Source organism: Lissotriton vulgaris, chromosome 12, assembly GCF_964263255.1.
Source record: "Lissotriton vulgaris chromosome 12, aLisVul1.2, whole genome shotgun sequence".
Lineage (NCBI taxonomy): Eukaryota > Metazoa > Chordata > Amphibia > Caudata > Salamandridae > Lissotriton > Lissotriton vulgaris.
This window is the reverse complement of record NC_141700.1, coordinates 558,741,615-558,754,936: the sequence shown is the minus strand read 5'-3', so window position 1 is coordinate 558,754,936 and position 13,322 is coordinate 558,741,615.

The following is a 13,322-nucleotide window of genomic DNA, read 5'->3' as shown; positions in this document are numbered from 1 at the left end:
CGGCTAGTGACCAGACAACGTGCTGAGCAGCGAGCAGAAGGGCCCCACGCAGATCGTGGAGATGCTGGGAGACTGCACTTCGGTGCTGGAGCGGCTCAGGGTCGGGGCTTCTCGGACCCCAGAGCACTCACCAGAGAGTTACCTCGATGGTCGTGCTGGTTTTAAGAGCGTGCAGGTTCTGATGATGGCCGGTCCCTCGAGGTCTCGTCGCACCCACAGATCACAGCTGAGCTGATGACGTGGGTAGAGGTCAGAGGTGCCAGGGAAGCCGGTTCTCGTCGAGCTGGGCCGTCGGATTCCTTGAGGAAGGACTTACAGCAAACCGCAGAGTTCTTAGATGGTGCCCGCTGATGCAGGGTGACTACTCCTTAGTCACAAGGGAGAAATCTTGAGAAGAGTCTTGAAGTCCTTTCGTAGAAAGTAGTTCTTGATTCAAAGATGATCTAATTTGGAAGGGTCCCCGCTCCGGCCTTTATTCTAAAGAAAGGGGTGGGTACATGACTAGGTCCTGCCCTAAGGGTGGGACCAGGAAGGGGGGTAGTTACACCCCTCTCCCCTGCCGGACTTTCCCCAGGCCAGGGCTGTCGCCCCTGGAACTGGTTCTAACCGGCAGATGCGTAGTGAGCACCGGGGTGCCACTCCGCAGTCACCTTCTCGCAAAAGCCCTACCTACCCAGAATACACAAACCCTGTCTGGGACGGTGCGAACACCGCCCTCGACAGGAAACCCTTTGTCCAAGCGCTCCTCGCTGGAAGGACTCCCAGCAGCAGGAGGTCAGACTCGTGTCTGTGGTGGCAGCATCCATTTTGTGGAGCTGAGGCTTTCGTTAACTTTAACCGGGGTTCACAGTTACGTACATGTCGTGTCCCTCTAGAAGGGCGGAATGCTAACCTCGTCGCCAGGGTTGGTGAGAGGGCAGCACCCCGATTCGTATGACACCTTACTCGACATGTCTTGATAACGCGACACCGAAGTTACCGATGTGGTACGCGTTATCATGGAACAGCCATTGGGTCTTTTCTCCGCAAGCTGCAACCGGCTCGGCTCGGGCCAGAACACAGTTCACACGAGCCCATGCACTCTGCCTTCAGGATTGTCAAGGCCTGCCATAGGAGTGACTGATAGGAACTCGGGTGTCCATTGTATGGTTAGATATAGAGCTACTATATCTAAAGCAAAGGGTGATTACACGACTTCGCCCCAGCTGTCATGCAGCCAGTTGTGTCAAATTTAGGAGGCCAGCCAGGGGTGGCATAATACATGCTGCAGCCCCTGGCGGCCCTGGGTACACCTATGCCCTGAGTTACAGGGTCTGATAAGGTGGCCCAGTACCAATTGGAAATGCACCTAGGGTACATGGAATCCATTTTAAAGAGAGAGCAGTAGGCCTGGGGTCCTGATTGGCAGGGTCCCAGGTCGACTATGTCCAAAACCAGCTAAAACACAGGGCAAAAAGTTGGGGGCAACCATAGTCAGGATGTACCTTCCTACACTCATCACAGATCAAAACAGCTTTAGTTGGTATTCTGAATAGGCCAGAATCCATCTCAGTTCCCAGGGTTAACCCTACTACATCCTTCTGTTGAGAACCACCACTCGGAGCTGAACTAGGGAGAACAGTTGCCTATGGGGCAATGGTGGCTGGAGCTGTCGCCTTTTTGTTACAATCACTGGTCCAATGAGTATTACTCTTACATACTTTGCACCAGGGTTTCTTTTGGCCTTCTTTCTTTTTAGATTGTTGGGAACCCCCACCAGTGGAAGCTTTTTGGGGACCTTGAGAAGACTTCTGTTCTTTTGCTTTCTCCCCACCCTTTTGGTCTTGCTTCTTCTGATCACCACCTTGGTTCTGTACCTTCTGCTTCACCCTGGTTCTGACCCATTTGTCTGCCTTCTTACCCAATTCTTGGGGAGAGGTCAAATCAGAGTCAACCAGGTGTTGATGCAATAGCTGGTTCTGACAGTTATTAAGAATCTGTTCTCTCATTATAAGGTTATAATATCCTGTATAGTCAATTACTTTACTGCCCAGTAACCAACCTTCCAGAGCCTTAGCAGCACAATTTACAAAATCTGTCCAGTCCTGAGTCTGTGTCTTCTGGGTATCTCTGAACTGCAACCTGCACTGCTCAGTGGTTAGGCCAAACCCATCTATCAGAGCACTCTTCAGGACATTGTAGTTGTCAGCATCCTCTTCTCTAACAGTGAGGAGCTTGTCTCTTCCATTGTCTGCAAAGGAGAGCCACAAGATTGCTGCCCACTGACTTTGGGGTACCTGCTGTACTTTGCAGGCCCTCTCCAAAGCAGTTATCCACTTGTGAATGTCATCCCCAATCTGATAGGGAGGGACAATCTTGTTCAGGTTTCTATGGTCATGAGACCTTTCCCTACCACTAGGAATATTGCTGCCACCAGTGGGCTCTAGCCCACACAATTTCTTCTCTCTTTCAAGAGCTAGGGTCTCTTTGGCCAGGGCAATTTCTTGTCTCCTGATCCTAAGCTTGACTTCTTTCATTCTAGCTTTGTGCTCTCTTCTCTGAGGGGAAGTCATTCTCCTTTGAGCAGAGGCAAAGGACCCTACTGATGAGTCAGAATGTCCAGATTCTTTTGAAAGAGATCTGCTTCTTCTGGGCACATCATTAGGCCTATGTGGAAAGATAGACGGAGGCCTTCCTATGCCCTATCCACCCTCAGGTAGTCCTGTGTTTCCCAGGTTAGGATCATCAACCTCATCCTGGTCTGCATCCTCATCATCAGCATCATTATCCTGGTTGGGATTCCACTAGGATCTTCTTCTGATGAGGGATGGCCCCCTCCCTGCTACCCTGTGCCTCTGGGTCTGATGCTTTTTCCAAGTCATTTGCCACTAAAAGATTTGCTGGGTGCTGGATGGTTGGACTCTGTCCTTGTCTTAATTTTCTGACAACACACAAGCTTCTCAAATCTTGAAAAGTGAATGTGTCATACTTAGTTGTCTGCACTTGGCTGACATCTGTCAGAGAGGCACTACCTCCTGCTCTTAAAGACATGACTAGTGTGGTGTGGTGTGTGCACCTACCTACACTATTTGTTTTCCTACTAGAACCTCAATAGGAGTTGTAGTCAGGGTGTGCGAGGCCCTTACCACCTACAACTGCTAAGTTCAGTAGAACGTATGTATTATAAGACTTGATTCATATGTACCTACAGGTACCTTGATGTGATCTTTCAAATTATATTCTCAAGATTATTTGGTAAAACAATGCAAGCTCTTATCCCATCCGCTGCACACCAATGTGAGAAGTTAGCCTTGCATATGATGTCCACTAGTTCTAGTGGGCACCTTGCACCAGTCTAATCGACCCTTATTGATGGTGGTTATAAAGTCAACCTTATAGAAAGCTATCCTAGTGGTAGCATGGACCAGCAGTCATCCGGCTAAGACTTCAGAGAGCGTATTAAGCAAGTTGTTTTACCAATTATAATCCCTTGAGTACAAAATGAAAGGACACCACCCAAGGTATATATCAAATATATATATATGTATTTATTCTAAACACAACCCCTCTGCACTCTTTATGAGGTCAGAGGTAAAAGTACAATACAAGTTACTCAATTAGCATACTATAAGTTGCACAGTATACGTTATGCCCTAGGGGCCTCACAAACCATATACTAAAATGGTGGTATAAGAACCACAAGAGAATTAGAAAGCAGGCCTGGGGCCTGTGGAATCACTGGGGCTACTCTAAACAACCAAAGGTTAGGAAGTAGGAGGCCCACGGGAGACGCGTGCAATGTCTAAACATAGCCGCGGGTTACCATTGACTTTCTATGGGAAGCAAAGAAGTTACAAATTTACAATTTAAGGACACTTCCGGATGGACTAGGATGGAACCCTTTTAAACAAGGACACTTCGAGAGTCAAGACCCATGGGAGCACCGGAGTAGTCGTGTTACCTCACTCAGGGAAGCCGGGTGCATAGGTGTCTTTTCGTGTCGGGTTTTGTCGTCGTTTTCAATGGAGAGCTGCAAAGAAGTGCTGTGGGCGACCAGAGGAAAAGTGTCCGGATAGATCCAAGGGTGGATCGAAGATCTGTAGAAACTGAAAGCAGAAGGGACAGAGTCTGGGTCACTTGCCAGTGACCAGGGCGGCGATAGAAAGATGCCACCAGATGTTGGGTGATTTCAGGTGAAGATGTGAAGTTTGTCTCTTCAGCCACGAGGACCAGGAGGCGTCGATGACAACCAGGAGCTGGATTTGAGCTTTCCCACGAAGGATCTAGTTGACTGCAGTGTTGTTATCCGGACTGGACCCAACAAGCCTTGTCAAACGCAAACCACGCAGGATGTCGAGATTGGCTTCGGTGCAGACCAGCAAGTTGTGAGGAACTTCTCCTTTGTAGGGAAGTTGGAGCAAGCCTGGAGCAACCAGGAAAGCAAGTAAGATTCAAAAGAAAGTCTTCAGGGGGCTCACTAGCCAACGGACTAGGAACTGCGAAGACGCTTTGAGCTGAAATGCAAAAGCGGGGCCCACAGGTTACTCGTGGAGTGTGGGCCTCGGAGCTTCGGTGGAAATGGTACTCGGGTCTGGGGCTTCAAGGACCCTAATGCACAACTTCGAGTTACCTCGTGAAGTGAGTGCAGCTTGCAAAATACAGGATGTCCAGGAGTTCCAGTCCCATGTCTCTCGTGTCGGCCACGGGTCTCAGCTTTGCTGTGAGCGAAAGTCGGGATCAGAGATGTCTGAAAGTCCATGTCCTGTGTCGCAGATTTTTTGGGATCCGGCGGGAGCCTCGAACATGCAGACTGGCAAAGTTGCTGTTGGTGCCTGTATGAACAGGGTGGTCACTCCTTGACCACAAGAGGAGATGTCTTCCGTCTTCCAGTCGAAATGGAATGTCGAAGGTCCAGGATTAATGTTTCAAAGTTTCGTCCAGGGTAATCTAAAGTCCTAGTGACTGAGTTCCTATACTTATACTAGGTTTAGGGGCTGGACTACCCTTAAGGTCCCTTGTATGGTTGGACCTGGGAATGGGGTGGTTACACCCCTTTCCCTTTGTACAGTTTCGCGCCAGAGCTGGGGCAGAGTGCCCCAACAACCGATTTGAACTGGGAAATGCATGGAGCACCTTGTGTGCCCCAGGCAGTGTCTGGAAAGCATTCACTGAATGCAGCCCTCCCTGCCCCAATACACAAAAGCCTGTCTGTGGAGGTGCCAGCACTTCCTTGGACAGGAAACCTATTGTCCAGACAACCCCTGCCGGAGTTTCGTCCAGCAACAGGAGGTCAGACTCGTGTCTGTGGCAGCAGCATACATTTTGTGATGCTGAGGCTCTGTTTAACTTTAACCGGGTGAACCAGTAACTACATGTCTTCTCCCTCTAAAAGGGTGGAATGCTACCCCCGCCGCCAGGACTGGTGATGGGGGGCGGGGGGGGGTAGTATTCCAAAGTGTTTGACACCTTACACGACATGTGTGAGAAGTTGGCCTGATATGTAGTGTTTCCAATTCTGGAACCACTTGGTATCAGTCCAAACAAACCCCAAAGATGTCAGGTTGTAAGTCAACCTTGTTAGACAAGCTATCCTAGTGGTAGCATGGACTAAGCAGCCTTAAAGGCTTAACTTAAGAGGTCGTGTTAAGCGAGCTGTTTTACCACATACAATCCTGTAATCAAATGAAAGGACACCACACAAGTATATATTATAAAAATATATGTATTTATTTCTAAATTACTCCCCAGTACTCTTTATGAGGAAAGGGGCACAAGCGTTAAATCAAAAGCACAGTAAAACATATAAAGTTGCACAATTATGGATGAGGGCGGGTGGCCACTCAGACCATATACTAAAAAAATGGTATAAGGAACACTTATCGAACAGTGGTTAGGCCTAGGGCCTAGAGATTCGCTGGGAGCAGTCAGGACTAGCAATGCTGAAGTCGGGAGTAGCCCACAGGAGACGGGTGCAGCACGGAAAGTGCGGCGCGCACCAATGCACTGTCAATGGTGCGTAAAAGTCAGTTAAAGTGAATTAAAAGATACTTCCGCTGAACCTAGGAACACAAAACTTTAGACACAGACCCTAGAGGTGTGTACCAGTGTATAGACACCGGCGTTGCAATGTTACCTCACCCACAGGCCGCGGGTGCACAGGGTTGAAGTGGCGTCGGGTTCTGACACGCAGGTTCTTGGTGCTTGAAGCTGTTGCAGCTGCAGGCGATGTGAAGCAGAAGTGTCCGGTGCGATCCAAGGGTGGATCGAAGTAGAAAAGTACCTGAAAGCAGAGGGGACAGAGTCTGGGTCACTCAGCAGTGACCAGGGTGGAACCAGGACGGAACCAGGCAATGTCGGGCGCAATCAGGCGGTTGTCGATAGGCTTCTCTCCGCTGTCACGTGGGCTCTGGGGCATCTGCGACGTCCAGGAGCAGGTCACGATCTGTCCCACGTAGGCTCTCGCTGTCAGCACCGTCGGCTTCAAGATTGCAGCAAACAGCACTTGGCAAAAGCAATCCACGCGGAACCGGGAGATTGCTTATCACTCGAACCAGGAGGGTCAGAGTGGGGGCTCCTTTTCACAGGAGCTGGTGCAGATCTGGAGCAACCAGAAAAGCGAGTCGTATTTCAAGTTTCGTCGGCACAGGGGCCACAAGCCAGCTGGCAAGTGACCGGGCCAACGCGTCGAGCGCACACAAGCAGAAGGGCCCCACGCAGCACTCGTCGAGTGTGGAGGGGTGAGCTTTGGTGCAAGTGGAGCTCGGGGCTGGGGCTTCTCAAACCCCGGTGCACAGCTTCGAGGATCACTCGTGGGCTGCACGGTCAGCGTCTCGTGGCCTTTTCAAGATGGCGTGCCCCACGCTTCCGGTCGCCTCCACGGGTCTCAGCTCTGCAGGGACTGTGGATCGGGCAGGTAGAAGGCAGGCAAGCTTGATCTCGTCGATCTCTGTCGCTCGAGTTCCGGCGGGAACTGCAACAAAGCAAGGGTCGAGGGCTGGATGGTGCCTGTTTGCACAGGGTGGTCACTCCTTGACCACAAGGGAGATTCTTCAGTCTTCTCACGTCGTGTAGAAAGTCGAAGGGTCCAGATTTCGTTTCTTATGTTTCTTCAGGATGATCTGAGTTGCATTGGCACTGCTCCCCCTCTTATTCGAATCTGGGGGGTTGGACATCCTGCTAGGTCCCCTCCTATGGGTGGGACCCAGGAAGGGGGTGGTTACACCCCTCTCCTTTGATCCTGGCCGCGCTGGGACAGGGGCTGGGAGGCCCCAGAACCGGTTTGGCCGGATTATGCAAGGGGCAGCCTTGTGCTCCCCAGGCAGTGTCTGGTTTCTTTGAAACCTCCCTACTCCAATCCACTATCTCCTGTCTGGGGTGGTTTGACACCGCCCTGTGACAGGAAACTCTTTGTCCAGGCCTCCTCTGCCGGGTTTCGGTCAGCAGCAGGAGGCCAGACCTGTGTCTGTGGCAGGGGCATCCATTTTGTGGATCTGAGGCTCATTTTAAATCAACCGCGTTTCAGTAAAGTAACATGTCTTCTCCCTCTAGAAGGGTGGAATGCTACCCCCGTTGCCAGAACTGGCGAGGGGGTAGTATTCCAATTCGTATGACACCTTACACGACATGTTTTGATAAAGCCAAACCAAAGTTGCTATATAACCGCGAGGATTATAAGGCGCTTAAGAGTATATGGTATGGCATTATCCCGGATCAGCTTAGGGAATTGTTCCCGACAGCTGCAGACAGGCTCAGCTCATGCCAGAGCACCATCTCACATAAAACCACGCACTCTGCCTCCAGGATTGATGAGGCCTTCCATAGGAGTGGCTTACAGGCTATATATGTGTCCAGATATAGGTTTAGATATAGGTATACTATATCTAAGCAAGGGGTGATTACACCCACTTGCCCCAGCTGAGTGATCAGCCAGTTGTGTCAATTTAAGAACCAGCCAGGGGTGGCAAAAGCTATGCTTCAGCCCCTGGTAGGCCTTGGTGGCACCTATGCCCTGAGCACCTATAGTGCATGGTACAGGGGCTGACAAGGAGTCCATTTCCAATTGTGGTATGTACCTATAGCACATGTATTATAAATTTAGAGAGAGAACAGCAGGCTGGGGGTCTGATTAGCAGGCCCACAGCCTCAGTAAGTCGAAAACCAGTGAAGCAAAAAGCAAAAATTGGGGTGACCATAGGATAGCAGACCCTACTCTCCTACATAACCCCCCCCCAAACGCAGGGACATTAAACTTAACCTTGACCAGATAAGTCTTCATGTTCTAAGTGGAAGTACCTGGAGAGACCATCTGCATTACCATGGTCCGTCCCTGGGCGGTGCTCCACTGTAAAGTCCATCCCCTGTAGGGAAATGGACCACCTGAGCAGTTTGGGATTTTCACCCTTCATCTGATTTAGCCACAAGAGGGGCTTATGGTCTGTCTGAATTAGGAAGTGAGTACCAAACAAGTATGGCCTCAACTTCTTCAGGGCCCAAACCACAGCAAAGGCCTCCCTCTCAATAGCTGACCAACGTTTCTCCCTGGGGGTCAGCCTTCTGCTAATAAAAGCAATGGGCTGGTCTTGACCATCTTGATTAAGTTGTGAAAGCACAGCTCCCACCCCCAACTCAGAAGCATCTGTCTGTACAATGAACTGTTTGGAGTAGTCAGGACTCTTCAGGATAGGTGCAGAGCACATGGCCTTCTTCAGGTCATCAAATGCCTTTTGACAGCTAACTGTCCACTGAACCTTTTTGGGCATCTTCTTGGATGTCAAGTCATTCAATGGTGTCACAATGGACCCATAGTTCTTTACAAATTTTCTGTAATACCCAGTCAGGCCCAAGAAGGCTCTGACTTGTGTCTGGGTAGTTGGAGGAGCCCAGTCCTGTATGGTCTGGATCTTGCTCTCCAGTGGTTGAACTTGACCCCCACCTACTAGGTGGCCCAAGTACACAACCTTGCTCTGCCCTATCTGGCACTTAGTAGCCTTGATAGTCAGGCCTGCCTTTTGCAGGGCCTCCAGAACCTTCTTCAGGTGGATCAGGTGATCCTCCCAGGTGGAGCTAAAGACAGCAATATCGTCTAGATATGCTGCACAAAAGTCATCCAACCCAGCAAGGACTTGATTCACCAACCTTTGGAAGGTGGCAGGTGCATTCTTCAAACCAAAGGGCATTACCACAAACTGATAATGTCCACTAGGGGTAGAGAATGCTGTTTTGGCTTTTGACTCTTCAGCTAGTCTGATTTGCCAGTAGCCAGCTGTCAAATCAAATGTGCTCAGAAACTTGGCAGAAGCCAATTTATCAATGAGCTCATCTGCTCTTGGAATGGGATGAGCATCTGTCCTAGTGACAGCATTGAGACCTCTGTAGTCCACACAAAACCTCATTTCTCTCTTCCCATCTTTGGTATGAGGTTTTGGCACAAGGACCACTGGGCTAGCCCATGGGCTCTCCGATGGCTCAATCACTCCAAGCTCCAACATCTTTTGCACCTCAGCCTTTATACAATCCCTGACATGGTCAGGTTGCCTGTAGATCTTATTCTTCACAGGCAGATTGTCACCAGTGTCCACCTCATGGGTGCACCAGTTAGTCTGACTGGGTGTGAGTGAAAACAAATGTCTGTGGGCCTGCAACACCTGTCTGCAGTCCACCTGTTGCTGCTCAGTGAGGCTGCCTGCCAAGGCTACTCCATCAACTGAACCATCATCAGGGTTCTGGGAAAGCAGGTCTGGGAGAGGGTCACTCTCTTCCTCCTGTTCCCCATCTGTGGCCATGAGGAGACTCATGTCCTCCCTGTCAACAAATGCTTTCAAGCGATTTACATGGAGCACCCTGTGGGGGCTCCTAGGGGTACCAAAATCAACCAAGTAGGTGACTTCTCCCTTCTTTTCAATGATAGGGTAGGGTCCAGTCCATTGGTCCTGGAGAGCTGCTGGCCCCACTGGGTCCAACACCCACACCTTCTGCCCTGGCTGGTACTCAACCAGAACAGCCTTTTGGTCATGCCAAGCTTTCTGTAATTCTTGACTTGCCTCAAGGTTTTTGGATGCTCTCTCCATGTATTCAGCCATCCTGGAGCGGAGACCAAGTACATAGTCCACAATGTCTAGTTTAGGCTTTCTGAGAGGTAACTCCCATCCTTCCTTCACCAAACTCAATGGACCTCTTAAAGGGTGGCCAAACAAAAGTTCAAAAGGGCTGTAGCCAACCCCCTTCTGTGGGACCTCTCTGTAAGCAAAGAGCAAGCAGGGTAAAAGGATGTCCCATTTCTGCCTAAGCTTCTCTGGTAAACCTTTTATCATTCCCTTTAGGGTCTTGTTGAACCTTTCAACAAACCCATTGCATTGTGGATGGTAGGGTGTGGTAAACTTATAGTTTACTCCACACTCTTTCCACATTGCTTTCAAGTATCCAGACATAAAGTTAGTACCTCTGTCTGAAAGAACCTCCTTTGGAAAGCCCACTCTTGAGAAAACTGCAATGAGGGCTTTTGCCACCACAGGAGCTGTGGTGGTCCTCAGGGGAATTGCCTCTGGATACCTGGTGGCATGATCCACTACCACCAGTATAAATCTGTGCCCAGATGCTGTTGGAGGATCCATGGGACCCACAATGTCTATTCCAACTCTTTCAAAGGGTACCCCCACCACAGGTAGTGGTATCAGGGGGGCCTTTGTTGTGCCACCTGACTTACCACTGGCTTGGCAAGTGACACAGGAGCGACAAAACTCCTTGACATTTTCTGACATGTGAGGCCAGTGAAAGTGTGGAACAAGCCTGTCCCAAGTCTTATTCTGGCCTAAGTGTCCTGCAAGGGGAATATCATGGGCCAAGGTAAGAAGGAAGCCCCTAAACTTCAAAGGTATAACCAACCTCCTGGTTGTGCCAGGCTTGGGGTCTCTAGCCTCTGAATAAAGGAGTCCTTCATCCCAATACACTTTATGGGTACCTTGAGCATTCCCTGCAGCCTCAGCAGCAGCTTGCTGTCTGAGGGGTTCAAGTGAAGGGCAATCTAATTGGGCCTGCCCCAGGTCTGCCCTTGAGGGTCCCCCTGTCCCCAGAAACTCAACCTGATCAGGTTCAAGCTCCTCTGAGACAGTCTCCTCTTGGACTGCAGAATCAGTTTCCTGTGAAACTTGATCCTCAACCTGGGGCAAGTGGGAAGGCACAGCCTTAACCCTCTTGCTCCTTCTCTTGGGTTGTGGTTGGTCTATTGTTTCAAGATCCACCACTGGTTCAGGAAGGCACTTCTTAGCCTGAGACCTTGCCACTGCAAGGACATGAGCTGAAATCCCTAGCATTTCTGCATGAGTCCTGTACTCCACTTCTGACCAAACTGAGCTTTCAAGATCATTGCCTAACAGACAGTCTACTGGGAGGTCTGCACTCACAACAACTTTCTTTAGGCCATCTACCCCTCCCCAGGAGAAGTTCACAACAGCCACACTATGGGAAGTAGTGGAGTTGCTTGCATTGGTCACTAGGTAACTTTCACCTAGTACAATCTGTCCAGGGTCCACAAAGTCAGGTGTCACCATTGTGACACTGGCACAAGTGTCCCTGTAGGCCTGAGCCAGTTTCTCATTGATTAAGGGAGTCTGCCTATATTTGCCCAGGTTACTGGGGCTTACTGCAGTGGGCAAAGATAAGTCCACATCATATAGGAGAACTGCCTGTGTGGGGATTCTGACTAGGGCAGATTCCACCTCAGTACCCAGGGTCAACCCTACTAAACCCTTTGGCTGTGTACCACCACTGTTAACTGTACTAGGGGGTGCAGGTGCTTTAGGAGCTGCAGTGGTGGGGACTGGATTTTGTTTAGTGCATTCACTGCCCCAGTGTGAAACTGATTTGCAGGTATTACACCAAGGTTTCTTTGGGCCATCATTCTTCTTTTTCTTGTTTCCATTTTGGGAACCCCCCTCCTTATTGCTAGTTTGGGGGCCTGAAGACTTCTGGTCCTTTTCTTTATCTTTCTGATTCCCACCCTTCTGGTCTGTTTTCTTCTGGTCACCTTGGTTCTGGTTTTTCTGCTTAATCCTTGTTCTGACCCATTTGTCTGCCTTCTTTCCCAATTCTTGGGGAGAGGTCAAATCAGAGTCAACAAGGTATTGATGCAACAGCTGGTTCTGACAGTTATTAAGGATCTGCTCTCTCATCATAAGATTGTAATCAATCAATCAATCAGTGACACTTATAAAGCGCGCTACATACCCGTGGGGTCTCAAGGCGCTGGGGGGGGGGGGGAGCCGCTACTGCTCGAACAGCCAGGTCTTCAGCTTCTTCCTGAAGGAGAGGTGGTCTTGGGTCAGGCGCAGGTCGGTCGGGAGGGAGTTCCAGGTCTTGGCGGCCAGGTGGGAGAAGGACCTTCCTCCTGTAGTCGCTCTTCGGATGCGGGGGACGGCGGCGAGGGCGTGGTTGGCTGATCGGAGGTGGCGTTTGGGAGCGTAGAAGTTGACTCGGCTGTTGAGGTAGCTCGGGCCTTGGTCGTGTAGGGCTTTGTGTGCGTGGGTGAGGAGGCGGAAGGTGATTCTTTTGTTGACGGGGAGCCAGTGAAGGTCTCGCAGATGTCCGGAGATGTGGCTTGTTCGTGGGATGTCGAGGATGAGTCTGGCTGAGGCGTTCTGGATCCGCTGGAGTCTCTTCTGGAGCTTGGCGGTGGTCCCGGCGTAGAGGGCGTTGCCGTAGTCCAGTCGGCTGGTGACGAGGGCCTGGGTGACGGTCTTCCTGGTCTCGGTGGGGATCCACCAGAAGATCTTCCGTAGCATGCGTAGGATGTTGAAGCATGCCGAGGAGACGTTGTTGACTTGCCTGGTCATGGAGAGGGAGGAGTCCAGGATGAAGCCCAGGTTGCGTGCATGGTCTGTCGGTTTGGGTGCGGTGCCCAGGGCGGGAGGCCACCAGGAGTCGTCCCAGGCGGAGGGAGAGGAGCCCAGGATGAGGACCTCCGTCTTGTCCGAGTTCAGTTTCAGGCGGCTGGTCGTCATCCACTCGGCTACCTCTTTCATCCCTTCGTGCAGGTTGGCTCTGGCGGCGGCGGGGTCGTTGGTCAGGGAGAGGATCAGCTGGGTGTCGTCGGCGTAGGAGATTATGCTGAGGTTGTGTTTGCGTACGATGGCCGCGAGGGGGCTCATGTAGACGTTGAAGAGGGTGGGGCTCAGAGATGATCCTTGGGGGACGCCGCAGATGACTTCGGTGGCCTCTGACTTGTACGGTGGTAGGCGGACTCTCTGTGTTCTCCCGTCGAGGAAGGAGGTGATCCACTCCAGCGCCTTGTCCTGGATTCCGACGTTGCTGAGGCGCCGTACTAGGGTGCGGTGGCAGACCGTGTCGAA